The sequence below is a fragment of the Tursiops truncatus genome, chromosome 4 (genome assembly GCF_011762595.2).
Source record: "Tursiops truncatus isolate mTurTru1 chromosome 4, mTurTru1.mat.Y, whole genome shotgun sequence".
NCBI lineage: Eukaryota > Metazoa > Chordata > Mammalia > Artiodactyla > Delphinidae > Tursiops > Tursiops truncatus.
The window spans coordinates 26,004,978-26,018,799 of NC_047037.1; the positions used below are offsets into that span (position 1 = coordinate 26,004,978).

The 13,822-nt window shown below is 51.4% G+C and overlaps 1 protein-coding gene and 1 long non-coding RNA gene across 5 annotated transcripts in view; one reads left to right on the forward strand and one right to left on the reverse strand.

Moving 5' to 3' along the window:
- The window catches only part of PXYLP1 (2-phosphoxylose phosphatase 1), a 67,675-nt gene extending 63,821 nt beyond the window's left edge, over positions 1 to 3,854 (reverse strand). For 2 of the 3 annotated variants that reach the window (XM_019934265.3, XM_073803762.1), the window contains exons 1-2: positions 3,714 to 3,854; positions 2,891 to 3,141 (exon numbers count right to left, since the gene is read on the reverse strand). The gene's annotated coding sequence lies outside the window, so the exon portion shown is untranslated. The remainder of the gene's footprint in view (positions 1 to 2,890; positions 3,142 to 3,713) is intronic. The other variant, XM_019934266.3, reaches the window with a different exon arrangement.
- A 73-nt stretch (positions 3,855 to 3,927) lies between these two features.
- LOC109549834 (uncharacterized) lies at positions 3,928 to 13,538 on the forward strand. Of its 2 annotated transcripts, none has more exons than XR_012331327.1 (3): positions 3,928 to 4,283; positions 4,910 to 9,910; positions 12,584 to 13,538. It is a non-coding gene; the product is annotated as an uncharacterized lncRNA (long non-coding RNA). The 2 variants fall into 2 exon arrangements; XR_002176193.3 differs by lacking the exon at positions 3,928 to 4,283 and adding an exon at positions 4,583 to 4,736.
- The last annotated feature ends 284 nt before the right edge of the window (positions 13,539 to 13,822 follow it).

Genomic DNA, 13,822 nt, shown 5'->3' on the forward strand with positions numbered 1-13,822 from the left:
GGTGGCTCGATCAATGTATGCAGTGCAGGAGGGTGGGGCAGAGGGACCAGGAGGGAGGGAGGGCGGGCCCGGAATGCAGGGATGAATCCCAGATACTCCTTGCGGAGTAGAGGATATGGGTGAAGGCTGCCTCCTGGCTGCAGGAACCACATAACTAGGCTCCTCCAAGTCCTTTCTCAATGCCTTTATTTTTTCCTTAATAAATTTTATTTATTTACTTATTTATTTTTGGCTGTGTCAGGTCTTCACTGCTGCGCGCGGGCTTTCTCTAGTTGCGGTGAGCGGGGACTACTCTTCATTGCAGTGCGTGGGCTTCTCATTGCGGTGGCTTCTCTTGTGGAGCACAGGCTCTAGGGCACGTGGGCTTCAGTAGTTGTGGCACGAGGGCTCAGTAGTTGTAGCTTGTGGGCTCTAGAGCGCAGGCTCAGTAGTTGTGGCGCACGGGCTCAGTAGTTGTGGCTCGCAAGCTCTAGAGCACAGGCTCAGTAGTTGTGGTGCACAGGATCAGTTGCTCCGCGGCATGTGGGATCTTCCCGGAACAGCGCTCGAACTCGTGTCCCCTGCATTGGCAGGAGGATTCTTAACTACTGCGCCAGCAGGGAAGCCCTCAATGCCTTTTTAATCATTAACATCCTCCATGCTCCTGCAATGTCTCCTCTCTTCGTTACTGATAGCCCTGTTTCTTTTCCAAAGCCAGTGGCCTCCCTAACCAAGGCCCAAGAAGATTCAGAGCAGCCTCCTGGTTCTAGGGATGAAGGCTACTTACTATCCTGGAGTCTGCGGCTCAGGCCACCCTGGCCCTCCTGCCTTTTGGACTCAGAGCAGACCTACAGGTCATTCCCGGTTCACGGGTGCCTCCTCGTGGCTGCCTTGCAGGATCTCCAGGTTGAGGGGCCTTAGCAGGCCCTACACCATGCGCAAGGCTGCCCAGCAGGCTCAAGAAGAGTGTGCGGGAGGCTGCTTCTGCCAACAGGCCCACCATCCTACCAGAAGGCAGCTGTTACCTCTTCTCCACCCCCTAAGTGCAGGGGCACAGACCCTCCCAGCCGCATCTCTTTTGGCCACCGGCCTGAACGCTCCCCTCAGCATCTCAGGTGTGAGCTGCCTCCCCCAGACCAGATCCCAGACCAATGGCATCACTCAAGCCACCTTTTCCAAAGGGGCACAACCCTCATCCAAACCTTCAAATGGCTCAGTGCTCTCCCAGCCCTCACCTGGCTTTCAAGGCTTTCTAGGAAGCAGAACAGTGGGCCCAGCACACCTTATTCCAGGTAACTGTGGGGCCGTTTTTCCAATCACAGTGACTTTGCTCAGAATGGCAACCCCTCCACCTGAATGTGGGCCCATGTCCTCATCCACCAGCCCAGAGCCTCGTCCCGGGGCTGAAGTCTACCTCCGTGAGTTTTCAGGACCTTGGCTATTCTGCTACCCTTTTTCCTACCCCCCTCCACAGAGGAAGTTCTCTCTCTCTCTTCCTCTCTCGCTCCCCCCCTTTCTTTCTCACTCACAAACTGCAGGCATTAATGAAATGTCTTCTAGAAAACAGATTTTCACCAGCTGCAGTTATCCTGGGTATGAGCCAGACCTGGAGACACAGACAGTCCAGGTGAGGAAGATAAGCCCATGACAGCTGTGAACCTGTGGGCAGTGCAGGTTCCCACATCAAAGGGACATTCTGAATTCCAGCCCTTTCCATACTCCTGAGAAAAGGGGACACAGGTTGCTCCCACCCCTTTAGCCTCTGGCCGTTCTCTCCAGAGCTGGCCTTTGACAGAGGCCGAAGAGCTAGACTTTGATCTACCTGCCAGTGGGTCACGGCCACTTCCCACGGACAGAAACATCTTGCCCAAACACCAGCCTCCCTCCCCCGCAACAGCAGCAAATCAGATTGCCCAAAAAGTGCAAGAAGAGGCGCTCCCAGCTCTCCCTGGTGTGGGCAGCAGCCACTGGAGTGAAGATGCTGTGGTCTGAAGCAGCCAGCAGGGCTCCGCACGTGGCTTCCCCCACCATGCGCAGGGATGAGGGACGCTGAAGGGGGCCGCGGCCACAGCTCAGGGCCCTAGAGGCTAAGCTGTGGAGGACGCACCCCTCAGCAGGAAGCCTTAGCTGCCCACAGTGCCCCTCACCTCACCCTAGCTGTGGCATGAGGACAACTGCTTTGCTTCACGGAAATTCTGGAGTGCCCTCTGAGGTCAGAGACCCAGCTGTCAAAGCCTGACCCATAAATTGAGCTCTCTGCCCCCAATATACACAGAAATGAATGTCTCTGTTGAGATAAGGTATTTCTTTAAAATCTGATAAATCAAAGGATGATGTTTTGGAAACAGTGCAGCACAATGCAGAACCATGGGTAATGGACTCAGCCCGGATTCAGGAAAGACACCCACTTCTTTACTAGACAAACACTGAGTACCTGTCACTTAGAGGGTGCCAGGCTGGGTCTGGGGCCACAAAGATGGTTCCACCCCACAGCTGAAGGTCATCCTGGGCAGTGGGGCATCTGACATTCAACAACTCATCACACAGCAACCTGGCGGGGGTTGAGGGGATACCCACAGGAGTGTGTAGGCACTCAGAGGGAGCCTACCCAGCCCCAGTGTGACCTTGGGCTAATTACTTACTAATTCACTACTCAACAGTGAACGAATATTGAGCTAATTACTCTTCGAGCCAATCACTAAAAAGGAAGAGTTGCAGATATCGCAGTTCCGCAAATGCTCCAAATGCAGTGCTCCAAAGGTCAGGTGGCCCATCTAGGCCCTGGTGCCCAAAAGTAGCATCCCAAGCATCATCAGTGAGGGTGGGCTGGCCAGGAGCTAATCTGTAGAAGAGACACAACTCCTACAAGCCCTTTCTCTAAAATAGGCAATTAACTTAATCCAAGACTTACTGAAAGCCAGGAGAAGGGATGGGGCAGGTTCATGCACTGGCTTTCTGGCTGTCACCCTGCATCTCCACCTCTCTCCAGGGAACACGAGGCTTTTCAAACCACCTGCTTTAGATCCTCTTCGCACAGATGTCCTGACGGGGCACCAACACCTCCGAGGAGGAGTTGTTGCCAAGCTCCGTCCGCAGTCACGTCACGTCTGTGAGGCTGGCTGGGCACTGCCTGCTCCACACTCGGGTTCACCCGCGGGCCTTCTGCAAACAGCAACAGATGTTCCCAAGTTGTGGAGCCTTCTTGAGGCTCCCTTGGCCGTCCACCCCACACTTGCCCATTCGCACGCGATCTGATTCCACATCTCTCCTGATTTTACTTTTCGAATGCTTACAAAGCATCCTTGTGTTCCCACGAAGGCACTGGCCACCCAGGCGGGGATGTCCTCCCTCCCCTCGAAACGCCCCGCCGAAGCGGGAATATATGGCTCCACATCCTCCGGCACTGCTAATCCTTTAAACCACCCACACTTAACACCTTGAAAGACGGCTGCAGCCGCCAAGAAGGCCACCAGCTCGAAGCACAACCAATTTCGTGTGTGTAACAAAGCCGGCTTCTTTAAAAGACTGCGACCTAAGCAATTTCACGAGCAAAAACAACGCCGGGGGTGTAAACCACGCAGTCCTAACCTGAGCATCCTGGAATGTTAACCTGCGCACGCAGCGGCCCCCTCCGCTGGGCCCCGGGACTACCGGGCGCAGGTAGCTGCCGGCAGGAGCCGGCCCCACCCCCGAGGAAGACGGCAGAGAACTTGCCGTCACCGCAGCCTCCTTACCTGGAGACCAGCTGGCTCGCCACGGCCGTGGAAGGGGGATCCTGCGAGCTCCAGTTCCGGCAGGAATCAGGCGGCAGGCGTGCGGGGGCCGGGCAGGAGCGGGTTGGAGGGGCGGGACCGCGGATGGAGGCAGGCGAGGTGCGGGGCTGGAGGTGGAGAAGCAGGACGCAGCGCGGGTGAAGGGAGGCACCCACCGGAGGCTGCGGGGCAAAGGCCTGGGGAAAGGGCGGCGGAATCGTAGGCCGGGTTAGGGGGCGCTGGGGCTAGGAGAGGGGGCGGTGGATGAGAAGGCGGGGACTGGGATCCGGGCGCGTGGGCGTGGGGGAGTGGAAGCGAGTCGGGGGCTGGGGTTTGGAGAAGGGGCGGGGATGGAGGAGGGAGCTCAGTAACGGGGGTTCAGACCCGGAGCTCACAAGCGCGCCCCCGACCCCCCACCCCTCTCCCACCGGAGTCACCGCCCGGTCTTCCCGGCCTTGGCGCGTCCAGAGGACCCCTTCGGCCTCCGAGACCGGCACCCCGGGACACCCGCCCGCCTCGAGCCTCCGCGGGAGGCTCCGCTCAGCCTCAAAGGTAACCACCCCGACCGCGGCCCGCGCCGCGCTCACCGCCCATGGTCCCGGCCCGGCCCCGGCTCCGCCACAGCGCGCCCGGCTCCGCGCTCGCCGCCCGCTCCGCCCGGCGCAGGGGGAGGCGAGGGCGGCGCGCAACGACTTCGGGGCAGCGCGACGGTGCGCAGCGTCCCCTAGTGGCCTCGCCGCCCTCGAGCTCCGCCCCGGAGGCGGCGATGCGGTGCGGCCCGGCCGGCCGGAAGGGAGCAGAGGGACTGCGGAGAGGACACTTGATGGGAGGAGGTCAAACACAGGCCCCAGAGACGGGCCAGTCTTCAGAGATCCCAGCGTGCGAAAGTCACGGTCACGGGCACCCTGAGTGCGCGGGGACCGCGGCCACCTGAGCGCAGGGCCTCTGCGCGCGTAACAACGCGGGACTCGGGATCAGGGATGCATGGACGCACGCCTAGGCCGGGTACACAGTAACGGCCCGGGGCCCTAGTGTGGGTGCCTGTGGACCGTGTGCCTGACCCGGCGCCACCCGGGGGCCGGTGCTGAGCTGGACGCGAGTGTTTGGGGTCCACCATTGCCGGTGACTGATCCAAACTGTCACGATTCTCGCCACCTTGCCCCCCCCCCCCCCCGCAGGCTACTCCACGTTTCCCTTCCGGCTCCCACCACATCCGGCCCTGTGTGTCAACTCTAGACCGTCACCCTGCTGTCTCTGGATGGCCTGCAGGCGCCCTGGCGAGGTCGCGGCCCGGGCAACGTCTCTCCCCACCCCTTCCCCGTCCCGTGGTTCTCAGCGTTCTCGGAGCTACTGGAGAGCCACAGAGCACTTGACTGATTTCTGTAACTCCCTGTTAAGACACCCGAGAGACGTGCAGTTGAACTTGATATGATACCGTATTGGGGGTCATTTCTTTCAAATGTTGGGTCCCAGCTGGTGGTGATTCCTACCTGATTTCTCTGCGTGAGATGATCTGACCAACTGCGACTGTCAGACGGGACTTTGGTGTCAGTTCAGGAACTGCAGTGACCCCTACGTGCCCTAGAGCAACTGGTCTTGCGGAAAACAGGCTCCTAAGTATATTTACTATTGACCTCCCGGGCGCACTTTCTGGAGGAGTTTCTCACTTGCCCTCTGCTTTCACTCCTGTATTGATGGCTCCCTAATCGACACTCGACACGGAGATGCTTTACCCATATTTCTACCTACTCTCTGGTTTTCTGCTTAGAACTTTCCATCTCAGTTCAGCACTCCCAGCACCAAATTCTATCTCTTGCCAGCTCCCAATTGCATCTGCTCTATGGTCTCACCGTTTATGCAGCCCCCTGGTTTGCCTTCCTCAGCTGAAGGCTCAATGTCCAGGGAGGCTTTGCTTCTAAATCCTGATAACCTGCTTTTCTCTCCCCATTTCTGGGATGCCACACTGTGCTCAGCTCCTTCCTGCCCTGACCACTGACACAACCCCTTCCCAGTCATGAACCGCACCTCCCAGCACAAAATCTTTTCACTGTCCACCTCAGCATTGCCCCAGACTCTCCCACCTGTTTCTCAGTCCACCGCACCCCACCCCCACCCAACACCTCTCCTCCTTCCCTCCACGATCCCGCTGGCTGTCCTCTCACTAATTCCAGGCTCTACCCCTTCCCCGGTGCTGCCTCCCTCTTCCCTACATGAGTTAGGGCACTTCCTGCTCTAAATGACAGGCAACCCAATTCACACTCGCTTAAACAGAAAGGAATTGATTGACTTACGTAAATTAAAAGCTCAGGGCACTGTCTGCTTCAGGCCCTGGAAACCAAAGCCTTCAAGGACTCTCCATCTCCCAGCTTTGCTTCCTTCCATGTGAGCTATACTCTCGGGCTCCATGCGAGACCCCAGCAGATCCAGGCTCACAACCTCGCAGCAGCAAGGCCAGCAGAAAAACGGCTTCTCTTTGCCCACCCTTCCCGCAGGCCTGTGTCCCGACTCTGCTTGGCACGACTGGGTCACCTGTCCATCCTGTTCTCCCAGCCACTGTGAGCGCCCCCTCTCTGCTACCTTCTCATCCTCCACAGGGAACCAGTGCCTGCTCCTGGATCCCTTCTCTGTCACAGTGGGACTGAAGGTGACACGGGACACCATTGCTAACCATTTCCCCACAAAGTATACCACAATACGCTTCACCTAGCTGCAGCCCTCCTGTGTTGGCACGGGGTGTTTTGTTCCAAACAAGAAGTGGGGCACAGGCCCTCTCTCTTTACAACTTCCTCCTCAGCCTATCTGGGATTTCTGTCTTTGTATCATACCCCCTCCGTAAGCCAAGACTTGGTACGGAGATGGCCTCAGGCCCCTCGGGGAACCAGACGTCATATTCTTCCTAGACTCACCCTCTCAATCTCTTTCCTCACTTTCCCTATTCTCTGATGGCTTAATCCCCCCTTCCGTTCTGAAGGAGGTGTCCTCCCCCTCCTCCCTGTGGATTTTGGGTTCGGAGCGGTACCCACCCTTCCCTGCCCCTGGGGCAGTAACACTTCTTGGGTGAAACTTAAAGGAGGAAGGGGCTACAGGAAAGAAAAAGATTTCCACAGGGAAAATATATATTGGGCAGCATCTCAAAACCGTTCCCCCCATTAAACCTCTTTCCTCTGTTGTTGTTGAGGTAAGATGGGGCCTGAAGCAGCTGGTGGCCTTCTGACCAGCACCAGGGGATGCCATGCCAGAGCCGACACAGGAAAACAGAGTCCAGAGACAGGCAGCTTTCTGTTGCTCCTAAAACCAGGACGTGGATTTTTCAAGTACATGTATCCCTGCTTCTCCCCAAGCAAACTGGAATTGGTTCTACTATCACTTGCACCCAAGAGTCCTGAGTAGCACAAACCCATAGCACAGCTCCTGGCACGTTGGTCCCTGCCAAAGAGTAACCATCAGCATCTTTGTTCATCGGATACAGGAGCAAGCTATGCCCATCGATGACGATAAAACAGAGTAGAAAGGAAAAGGCGCAGTGCCGTTGGTTCCAAACCTTAGTCTCCCCTTCTATTCCCAGCATTTGTCCTTGCCACACACACATCTTGGCCCCCCAGGGAAACTCAAAATTTGTTCAAAGTCGAACCCTCCCATCTTATAAAAATAGTCCCAGGGGCTTCCCTGGTGGCGCAGTGGTTGAGGGTCCGCCTGCCGATGCAGGGGACGCGGGTTCGTGCCCCAGTCCGGGAAGATCCCACATGCCGCGGAGCGGCTGGGCCCGTGAGCCATGGCCGCTGAGCCTGCGCGTCCGGAGCCTGTGCTCCGCAACGGGAGAGGCCACAACAGTGAGAGGCCCGCGTACCGCAAAAAAAAAAAAAAAAAAAAGTCCCAGACTCAGCCAAGTCATGAATATTCTGGCAGGCAGCACTTGCTGTCATTTGATGCAAGCAGTCCCTGCCTGAGCTGCTGGGAGCAGATGCCATCTTCAATTCAGTTTCAACCCGTTGAGCAAAAAAGAGCTGAACAAATATTTGTACAGCCTCCTTTGTCCTGCACTGTAGACTTAGAGGAACAATGGGCTACTGCTCCCACCCTGAAAGGGTTGACTGGGGGAAGACAGTTAGTCTCTGACAGAGTCTGAGGTCACTTAACAATACCAGGGAGGCCCCTAGGGGCCCAGGTGAACTGGTTTATTAGCACCAGGTTCTAAGTTCCAAAGGTCTGTGCTGCCCACAGCCCTGCCTTCCGACAGAGTTATACATCTGTACAAAGCATTTCTTTTGTGACCACCGCAATATCTAGATGACAAATGTTATTCTTAAGTTCCAGGTACCATGGGTTTTGTTTCTCTGATTATAAAAGTTCGCATTCATTGTGAAAACTTGGGAAAAGACTAAGTACACATAAAGATGAAAATTTTAATTATCTGCAATAAATTGATGTCAAATAATATAGTAAACATCAAACTAAGATTTAAAGTGAGAAGACTAATCCATACATGTTTCCATTTCACCACTGGCGACCCCAGGGCCTCAGGGATATAAATATCCTGCAAAAGGTTAGGGGTCATTTCTTAGGTTCTTTCAAAAATCCTGCACTCTCCCTACCACACGTACACTTTTCAAAACTGCAGTCCTGGCCTCCCAGCTCCAGGGTGGTCTGTGCTCTATTATTTATGTGTGCATGATTCATTGTACTTGCTACCAGCTGCAACCTCTTTCCCCCACCCCAGCAGGCTTATTATACAAGCCCCTGCCCCTCCTAAGAGCAGCCAGGGAGCGCAAACTCCTTTTACCATCTATCTGGGTGAAATCTAATTAGAAAGGCAAATCTGGAAGAACAGAACACAAAATAACCACATTAAATAAAAATAAGAGATGGCTTCAAACCTGACCTTGAGCCAAAAAATTCACAAAGAGGGGCTTCCCTGGTGGCGCAGTGGTTGAGAATCTGCCTGCTAATGCAGGGGACACAGGTTCGAGCCCTGGTCTGGGAGGATCCCACGTGCCGCGGAGCAACTAGACCCGTGAGCCACAACTACTGAGCCTGCGCGTCTGGAGCCTGTGCTCCGCAACAGGAGAGGCCGCGATAGTGAGAGGCCCGCGCACTGCGTTGAAGAGTGGCCCCCGCTTGCCACAACTAGAGAAAGCCCTCGCACAGAAACGGAGACCGAACACAGCAAAAATAAAAAAAAAAATAAAATTTAAAAATCACAAAGAACTGAAGTCATCTGCTGATTAATAGGTCTAAATATTCATTTTTGTCCTCTCACCTCTGAGCCCAACCAAAAGATGTTTCTAAGGAAAAAAGAAACAAACAAGCACTAGATGAACTCACACAGATCTTATTTAGGAATCATAAAAGGACAACAAGGATTTCGACTGTCTATTTCATCTACAACAGTGCCCAAAGTGCCAAAAACTGACGTATAAAAATTGGATGCATGGATGAATGGGCCAGGAGCCCATCCCTCTCATTTTACAATTAGAAGCCAAGCAGAAAGGAGACAGGAGGAGAGTGGGAATCTGGTGGAGCCTTCTGCGATCTCATGGCCGCTTGGGAGACCAAAAACGGGAGGTCAGTGTCCATGAGAGAAGTGAGGGCCAGCTGACACCCCAGACTTCCTGTTAGGACCCAAAACAGAAAAGATGGAAGCTAGGAAACAGCCTTAGAATGCTGAAAGGAAGTCATTGCCAATGTCGAATTCTATGTTCAGAGAAAACGAGAGACAGAGGGTAATCGATTTGCCCCAAATCAATCACAGTAATGGAAAAGGATGTACATTCTGCTATTATTGGGTGGAATGTCATACAAAGGCAAATTAATTCAGTAGTGTTTTTCAACTCTTCCAGATCCTCACTAATTTTTTTTTCTATCAGTTATTGAGTGAGAGACTTCCCTGGTGGTACAGTGGTTAACAATCCCCCTGCCAATGCAGGGGACACGGGTTCGAGCTCTGGTCCGGGAAGATCCCACACACCGCGGAGCAACTGAGCCCGTGCACCACAACTACTGAGCCTGCGTTCTAGAGCCCGCGAGCCACAACTACTGAAGCCCACGTGCCTAGAGCCCGTGCTCCGCAACAAGAGAAGCCACCGCAATGAGAAGCCTGTGCACTGCAACGAAGAGTAGCCCCCGCTCTCTGCAACTAGAGGAAGCCCACATGCAGCAACGAAGATCCAATGCAGCCAAAAGTAAAATTAATTAATTAATTTTTAAAAATTATTGAGTGAGTAGTTGATGTCTACTATAATTACTATAACTGATTTATTTCTCCTTTCAGACCTATTAAGTTTTGCTTCATGTGTTTTTAAGCTTTTATTAGGTGCAGAAATGTTTTGGATTTTTATGTACACTTGATGAATTGCCCCTTTATCTCTTTATCCCTTTTAATATTCTTTGATGTGAAATCTTCATCTGATGTTAACATAGCCACTCTAATTTTGTTTTAGTTAGTATGGTACATCCTTTTCCTTCCCTCTTCCCTTTGATCTATTTGTGTCTTTATATTTAAAGTAGTTTTTTGGTAAGCATCAAAAAGTTGTACATTGCTTTCTTATTCAATCCGACAATCTCTGCCTTTTATTTGAGGTGTTTAAACTATTTTTATTTAATGAGATTAATAATTTGGTTGGGTTTAATGGTATCACTTTACTATTTGTTTTCTGTTTGTCCCATTCTATATTTTTTTGCTTCTTTTTTGTTGAGTATTTTTTATTATTTCTTTTTACCTTCTCTGCTTATTTGTTATATCTCTTTGTTTTTTTATTTCCAATGGTTGTATTAGGGTTATACTATACATTTTTAGCTTATCACAGTCATGCTAGTTTCGTTGTACCACTTGATGGTCAGTATCAGAAACCTATTAAAATATGCTTCGGTTTCCCCCTCCTGCTCTTTGCAATACTGTTTTCATACATTTTACATCTACATTTGTTACAAACTCCATAATACATTGTTATCATTCTTGCTTTAAAACATCAACAATCTTTTAAGGTGGTTTTTAAAATAAGAAAGAGGCATTTTATGCTTACATACGTATTCACCGTTTCCGGCGCTCTCCATTTCTTTGTGTACACCCACATTTCCATCTAATATCATTTTCCTTTTGCCTAAAGGACTCTCTTTAACATTTCTTGTACTATACGTCTTATGGTGATAAATTCTTCCAGCTTTTCTATGTTTGAATAATATCTTGACTTCACCTTTGTTTCTGAAAGATATTTTCTCTGGGTATAGAATCCTAGGTTGACCGTCTGTTTCTTTCAGTCCTTTAAAGATGTTGCACCACTGTCTTCTGATCTGTATTGTTTCCGACAAGAATCTACTGTCATTCTTCTCTCTCCTCCTCTTTATGTAATGTGTCTTTTTTGCTCCTGCTTGCTTTTATAATTTTCATTCTATCACTGCTTTTAAGCAATTAGATGATGATTTGCTTTGATGTAGTTTTCCTTTCATTTCTCCTGCTTGGGGCTTAGTGAAAAACCTCTCCACCTGACTTTGATGAGGGCTCAAAAGAGTCCTTCCACTCTTTAGTTTCCCAAGAAACTAAAGCACTTATTAGATCTAGCTGCTCCCTCAATACCAGAGCACCCAGTATATTCTCATACATCTTACAGGGAGCAAGGAGCTACACAGCCCTCACCCTCCCTCCTCTGCCCCTTCTCTCTATCCATCCTACCTGCCTCCAACACCCTATCCCACGCCCCTGGAGCCTCCCTGGGTTGCAAAATGGTCCAAAGCAGAGAAGCTGAGTTGAACCATATCTGGGGTGGAGTGGAAAGCAGGCCTGGGACAACTGGGGTGCTCCCTGCTGTTCTGGGGAACCAAAGGGGGGATGGACCCAAGTCCCTTTGGAAGAGTGAGAGGCCAGCATAAGGGCAGTGTGGAGGGGTGGGCAAAGAATGGAGAGGTTACAAGAAGCCTTCACTCCCCATTCATTCATTTATTGAGTGCCTAGGACATGCCCAGTACTGTGCTGGGGGCCTCGAAGACAACAGTGAATCGTCACTGCCAGGACAGCCTCCAAGGCTTGTCTGGGGAGACACCTGGCCAAACAAGCAACAGATCGCCATGTGATCACTGTGGGTTCAGCAGGAAAAAATGTAATCCCGTTTTATGTAAGGGATAAAAGTAATGGCTAGAGAGGTTAAAGGGCATGCCTGGGTGACCCAGCAATCTGGTGGTTGAGTTTGTATAACATCAAGGCCCAGGGTAGGTTTCCCCAACCCTCGCATCACTGCAGCCCTCCCCCACAGATCAAGATGCGCCTCGCAGGGCAGAACTGTCCAGCACGCATGTCATGACATCATGGTTCTTCACCAGGGTCCTTTGTGCAGGTCCCAGGTCCTTCAGCAGGGTCTGTACAACCCAGAGGCGGGCCCCATGCAGCTCCTGATGCCTCGCGTGGCTGTGCCTCGTCACTGCAGTAGGCCTGTAAGCTTCTCAGATGGTCATGGTGCTGAATCCCCCAGAGTTTCTCGTGATCAATAAACGTCTGCTGATCAAGTTCCTGTTCATGTTCCTGTTCCTGTTCATGAATGGCAACCACTTCATCAGTAAATATTGATGGATTTGAGGCTCCTGCTCACTCTGGACAACAAGCCAGGGCTTTGGCCAAAGGAGGCAGAAAAGAATTTCCAATAAGCTGGATGTGTTCCAGTCTCTTACATGGACAAATCTGTAATTGATTCAAAGGGATGTGGAGGGGGGGGGTCTCTCTGTTGTCATGGTGACTCTGAAAATTTTTTTTTCTTTAACGGCATCCCAGACATCAAGACTCTGAAGCAATGGCCCTTTTAAAATTGAATCATATTAATAAGATCTACCCAACTGAACGATGTTTCTTTCTTTCTTTTTTTTATTAGATGCATTATTAACTTGGCTAGCAACAAGACCTCATAAATGCAAAGTGCCCATTCAAGAACGCCGCTTCCAGCACAGAATAAATAAGATACAACTCATTAATTCCAGAGATCCTGGCGTATAAAGAATAAGCTCTGTGAATGGTGATCTTCGGGTTGTAGATTCTTGAAGGGCCTGGGTTGTGTGTCGGTCACTTCCCTTGAGTGAATCCTCAAAACCTGGGGCAGCCCACACAGGCTAGCAGACCAGGCCGGTGACAAAGTATCAGAAGGAAGTTGGGGGGAGAAAAACAAGTACATTTCACAGAAGTTCTACATTGTGCAAGAGAGGAACTGCAAGAATATTGACTCTTACAGCTCTCCTGCCCAGTGCCATCGTTTAACATTGGATTTAGTAATATTTGGCATTTATTGAGCAAGTAATGTGGCAGACAGACCCTAAAATGTCCCCCAGTGATGCCCACCTCCTGAGATTCACACCCTTGTGTCACCCCCTCACCTTGAGTGATGGCAGGACCTGTGACTTGCTTCTAAACAATAGAATAGGGCAAAGGGGATGAGATGACACTTCTGCAATTATGTTACCTAAGATGTAACTTCTGTCTTGTTAGCTGACTCTCTCCCTCACTGGCTTTGATGAAGCAAGATGCCATATAGTGAACTACACTATGGAGAGACCCCCCTCTGGCAAGCAACTGAGGGCAGACTCTGACCAACATCCAGAAAGGAACTGAGGCCCTCATTCCAACAACCCGGAAGGAACTGAATCCAGCCAACAACCACGTGAGCTTGGAAGTAGATCCTTTCCCAATCATGCCTTCAAATGAGACTCCAGCCCTGGCCAACCCCTTGACTGCAGCCTCATGAGATATCCTGGAGCAGAAGACTCAGCTAAGCCATGCCTGGATTCTCGACCCACACAAACACAGAGACAATAAATACGTGTTGTTTTAAGCCACTAGCTTTGTGACGAGTTGTTGCACAGTAGTAGATAACTCATACAAGCCCCTACCGATGTTCTAAGTGACATGGACACACTGGTAGACAAGGCAGAGAGTTTGCTGTCTTCATGGACATTCCCTTCCAGTTGTAAATAAGTAAAGTAAATTAATAAGTTATTAATAAGTAAATTAGGAAATTATTGCCATGAAGAAAAGGAAAGGTCCGAGTAGAGGTGACCTCAGGGTGGCAGATACTGACTGAGAAAGGGCACAGAAAAACCTTCTGGGGGCTGGACATATA